At 41.3% G+C, this 5,849-nt stretch overlaps 1 pseudogene; it reads right to left on the bottom strand.

Moving 5' to 3' along the window:
* Nucleotides 1–435: 435 nt before the first annotated feature.
* LOC118616220 lies at nucleotides 436–884 on the bottom strand (annotated as a pseudogene).
* Nucleotides 885–5,849: the final 4,965 nt, after the last annotated feature.

The following is a 5,849-nucleotide window of genomic DNA, read 5'->3' as shown; positions in this document are numbered from 1 at the left end:
GTTATTATAATCACTGCCTTGCACAGAGTTTTAACGGTCTACTAAAATCTACTCGTTTTCTTTTTTTTTTTTTTAACAGGTATCATTCTCACTTTATAAATGAAAAGTTCAAGTCGGGCCACAGACCAAGGCCTCTAAGTGTTGGTGTTATCTCTTGCACACTTTCTCAGAGTGGTTGGCAGAAGAACCCAGGCCCTGATACCCTTAATTCCTAGAACTTGAAGCACAGGTAGGGAAGAAGAGGTGCCAAAAAAGCTACACTCAGACCAGAAGACAAAAGCACTTGTGAACATTTTAGTGAACTCCCCTCCATGTGACTCCACTGACAGCATCACCTTCTCAGCTCTTCAGCCTTGCCAATGCCCTTCATATTCTCCTCAGCATTTCTGCTGAAGAATTTCTAGGCTGCTTTTGGGAACTTCCTTCCAGGTGGCTTCAAGCTACCAGGACACAGGCCCCGCCAACACCCTTACTCTCCTCTTCAGCTCTCCTGCTGAAGAACTTGGCCTTCACAATGACAGGCTGCTTTGGGAGCTCTCCCTTCCCCGGAACTGAGTAGTGGCCCGATCGCACCACATCAGTGACAGAGCAGCTCCAGTCTTGTTTCTGGCAGCGTTTACCCGTGTCTGTTCACTGACCAAGGTCCACAATTTATCAAGGCTGACAGTTGCGCGGAAGCTCTGGTTCCTCTTTAAGTGGTAATGCCTCATACCAACTTTTCCGAAGTAACCTGGGTGATATTTGTCAAAGTTGATCCTGCGATGATGCAAGCCACCAGCATTACCTCGGCCTCGCGGGTGCTTCCCGTGCTTGCCAATGTGGCTGTGGCCGTGGCTCACGTGGCCCCGAAGTTTCCGGGTCTTCCTCAGTCTGGATGGCATGTCGGTGGCTGAGATGCAAGAGCCACTCTTTTCTTCATAATTACAGAATTGTAGCTAAGCACATAGCTGACCATACACACTGCATTTCCTGGACTTCCTCACATTTTACTGTAGCCACAGCGCTAACAGTTTTTTCTAATGGGATATAAGCCTAATGTGTGGCACTTGGAGGCTAGGCCCTTAAAACATGGGTGATGCTTCCTCCGCACACTTTATGTTCCCCTCCTGATAACTGGTAAAAGATGTGCCTGCTACTCAGTATCTGTGATTTAGAAGAGAAAAAAAAGCCCTAGGTCATGAAAGAGAAACAAGACAGAAGGCCCCTTAGTTTCTTAAATGATCATTTGAAGCTGAGACCTAGTGAACTGGAATGGTCACTTCTGCCTGTTGCTTTAAAATAGAAATAAAATCTGCTTTAAGTCACAGAATTAATGTTGGGTTGCTTTGTTACAGCAATATAGCTCTATTCTAAATGACAGCACTCTCAGCTCCTGGGTGTTCTCACACTTCCAAATTCTTACTTGGCAAAACCTCAATCCTGGCAAAACTCCACCTCTTTCTCACCTGCACTCATTCATGGAATCTGGCCAGAGAAAAACCCCTGTCCATCAGGCTCACTGTAAATTACTGGCCACTGAATTCCATTAGGCTGTTAATGCTGCCTGGCAGTTGGCATGATGGAGATACCATATGTACCCGGTACGTGCTCTCTTCCGCCCTCCTTGACAAACTAGTCTACTCCTTTCTTACTCAAACCTCCAACACTGCCCACATCCTACCTCTTACCTTATAACCCTGCATTCGATTTCACTGAGGGAACTAAAGGCTTTAAAAGAAAATTTCAACAAGCTCCTCCCTTCTCCTCTCCCATCTGTGCCCACCTTCTCTGTCTTGTCTCGCCTCCTAATTACTGTGGGTAAACTGTCCACACTCCTATTTCAAACCAGTACTCCCACACTTGTACCAGATCTTATCTCTGCTAATTCAAAAACTTTGCCCCAACAATTCTCCCTTCTCTGCATTATCAAATTTTCTCTCTCTGCCTCATCTCTCCCAGAGCATACAAATATGCCTTTACGTCTCCCACCTTAAAAAAATAAATAAATAAACGACTTCAAGCTCCCTTCCCTTCTGGCCATCCTTTCATCTCTGTTACCGTTTATAGCAAAAAGCCTGAAAGAGATATCTGTATTTCTTGAAACTAGCTCTTGTCTTATTTTTAAAAAGTATTTTGAAAAAATTTCAAGCATACACAAAGGTAGAGAAAGGATAATGAACCTCCATATATCATTACCCAATTTCAATAATTATAAACATTTTTTTTTAAGTTGGGTGACTACTTTGTCAGGTAACCATTATAAAACATTTTGTCAATCTTAGTTCATTGACCCTCCTTCCCTAAATCTTCTGGAGTATTTTATTTACTTATTTTTTTTATCCTCACCCGAGGACATTTTTGCATTTATCTTCAGATAGAGCAGGAAGGAGAAAGGGGGGAAGAGAGAGAGAGAGAAACATTGATGTGAGAGAGACACATCGAGTGGTTGCCACCCACACAACCCCAACCGGGCTGGGGACAAACTGCAACCGAGGTACGTGCCCTCAGCAGAAACTGAACCCGGGACTCTACAGTTCACAAGCCAATGCTCTAACCACTGAGCAAAACCGGCCATGGAGTATTTTAAAGCAAATCCCAGACATCATATCATTTCACCTGTAAATATTCTAGTATACACCTCTGACAGATAATGACTAAAAAAATGCCAACACCACTGATGTCACATCCAACAAATCTAAATACCTAATCAGGGGTTAAATTTCCTAGATTGTCTCAAAATCATCTTTTATAATAGATTTGTTCAAATCAGGCTCTCAACACATGTCCTTTAAGTTTTTTTTCATCCCTAATAGTTTCCCTCCCTGCTTTTTTCATACCAATTGTGGGGTTTTGTTTTGTTTCGTAGGTGATTTTTTTCTGTAGAAGTTCCCACATTCAGGGTTTGGCTGCTTGCATCCTCATGGTTTTGACTAGTATGTTCCTCTCTCTCTTAGAGTTCCTATAAACTGGTAGTTACATTTTGAGACTAGATTCTCTCTTTTTTTAATCCTCACCTGAGGATATGTTTCTGTTTTTTGTTTTTGTTTTTTTCTTTTTAGAGAAAGAGGAAGGGAATGAGAGAAACATCAATGTGAGAGAAACATCGATTGGTTGTCTCTGATACGTGTCCCAACCAGGGATCAAACTCACAACCCAGCTATGTGCCCTGACCAGGAATCAAACCTGCAACCTTTTGGTGTACAATACAATACTCCAACCCAACCAAGCCACCTGGCCAGGGGGATTCTCTACTTTCTTGAATCTGTTCCTGTCATGAATTCATCCTACTAGTGCTCAAAACATGTGTGTGTTGTCAAGTTCATTGATGACCCACATCAATAGATCTAATGCCCCATTCTCAGCCCACTTCTGTCCTGATCCATCAGCAGTAGTTCACTTGATCTCTTCTTGGTGTATTTGCTTTATTTGGCTTCCAGGCACTACACTTGTGGTTTTCCTTTACCTCATTGGTTGCTTCTCCCGAGTCCCTTTTGCTGGCTCCTCTTTATCATTCCCGCCTCTAAATGTTGCAGCGCTGTAGGATAATTTCTTAGTTCTTTTCTCCATCTGCACTAACTCCACTGGTGACCTCATCCTCTTCAGACTTTAATTATCACTTTTTACATGCTATCTTCCTAATTTATAACTTCAGCCTAGATTTCTCTCAAGAAATACAAATTCATATAGCAAACTGTTTATTTGATATATGCATTTGAATGTCTAACAAGCATCTCAACATGATCATGTCCATAATTTGACACCTGACCTCCTTCCAAATCTGCTCCTCTCTTAGATTTCTTTAACTAGGTTGATGGCAACTCAGTCTTTTCGGTTTTTCAGGTACAAAATCTGAGACTTATTCTAGACTCTTTCTTTCTCTCTACCCCAAACAGAATCTGTCAGCAAATCCAGGTGACTCTACCTTCAAAATATACCACAACCTGGTCACTTATCACCACCTCTACTATAATCACAATTCTATCTATTGTCATCTCTTGCCTCATGCCATTGCTGCCTCACTGCTGCCTGACCCACTCCTTCGTTCTTATCACAGCAGCTAGAGTGCTCTTTTAAAAATGTAGGTCACATCAGGTTGCTCCTCTGCTCAAAATATTCCAGTGATTTCTCCATTTTCTTAGAGAAAAGCTGAAGTCCTTAACATGACCTATGAGACCCCACATGTCTTGCCCCATCAATACTTTTCTGACATATCTTCCAATAGTATCTCCCCTCGCTTATTCCACTCTGGCCATTTTGCTGTTTCTATCACATGACTTGAGGTCTTTAAACCCGCCTTAGCATTTGGTGTTCTATCAAAATGGCTCACTCCCTCTCCTCCTTCTCAGTGAGTCCTTTCCTGAGCACCCTCTTTAAAATTACATTCTCCTAGAAGTAGAATTGATAGGTCGAAGCGTATAAGCATTTGTTTTTAATAAAGATTACCAAATTTCTTTCACCAATAATGTATGACTATATGTTTCCCCGTAGCCTGGCCAATTCAGGCTATTAACTTTTGAATTTTTGACAATCACAGTATATATATTTTTCCCTTTATTGACTTTTTAGAGAGAGAGGAATGAGAGGGAGAGACAGAAACATCAATGAGAGAGAACATCGACTGGCCGCCTCCTGCATGCCCCCCATTGGGGATCGGGCCCACAACCTGGGCATGTGTCCCGACCGGGAATCGAACCGGCGACTTCCTGGTGCATGGGTTGACACTCAATCACTCAGCCACACCGGCCAGATTCACAATGCATTTTTAATTTGCACTTCTTTTCTTATGAGGGAGTTTTGAACATCAGTTTAAGAGCCATTGTATTTTCATTTTGGAAAACTGTAAATTCATATTCCTTGTCCACTTTTCTAAGTATGTTTTCTTATTTATTTGTAGAAGCTTTATATATTATGAAAATGAATACTTGGTCTGTGATATGAGTTGGAATAAATTTTTCCATTTGTCTTTGACTTTATGATGGGTTTTTTTCTATGCAGAATTTTTAAAAGTTGGAAGTCTAATTCATTAATATTTTCTTTTATGGGTTCTGACTATTATGTCATACTATAAAAAGCCTCTCTCACCTGAGATACTTTTTATCAGACTTTTTTTTGCCTTGACCATTTAAATCTTTTGCCCATCTGAAATTCATTTTAATACAAGATATAAGACATACTCCCAATTTATTGTTTTTCCAGATGGACACACATTTGCCCCAGCACCATTTATTAAATGCTTCACGCTTTCCGCATTGATGTGAAGTGCCGTCCCGGAGATTCTTAGGCTGACTTTAATGGTTGTGAGCTTAGGTTGGCGTAACAGTGTTTTCTCTTGTGAAACCTCTCCTGGCTGGCAGAGACCTCAAACATGCCACTGAGAGCTGCAAACAAGTCAAACCTGTAACATGCTGAAAGCCCACACCCAGTAAATGCATATATAATGTTGCCAAATTGTAGCCTGAAATGTTGTGAGCATGTGATTCTCAGATAGTTCCTTCACTCATGCACATTCTCTCCAATGTCAAAGGTGGCAGGGAATAGTCACATGGTTTTTGGCTGTTTGTTTTACAAGTTTACTCCATCAACATGTGGGGAAGACCAGAATTTAATATTTGCTAATTATTTTGAACTATGGAGAAGAAAAGTTCCATTGTAATTCTCATGTCATCTTTCAGATTTCTAGCATGTTATTGTTACATGAGCATTCTAGGCTTACTGAAGTTTTATTTCAATTAGTATACAATCATCCCTCTGTCTTCTACTAGCTGGGAAATAGGCCACTGAGTGTGGACCATGAGGGCCAAAGTTTTGGCGATGGGATGAAACTTTTCAGAACTAGTCATGTGAAAGCTGCTGGCACTATTGACTAGGAT

The sequence above is a fragment of the Molossus molossus genome, unplaced genomic scaffold (genome assembly GCF_014108415.1).
Source record: "Molossus molossus isolate mMolMol1 unplaced genomic scaffold, mMolMol1.p scaffold_m16_p_4, whole genome shotgun sequence".
Classification (NCBI taxonomy): Eukaryota; Metazoa; Chordata; class Mammalia; order Chiroptera; family Molossidae; genus Molossus; species Molossus molossus.
The sequence above is the reverse complement of the archived record's forward strand: the minus strand, read 5'-3'. Positions and strand labels throughout refer to the sequence as shown.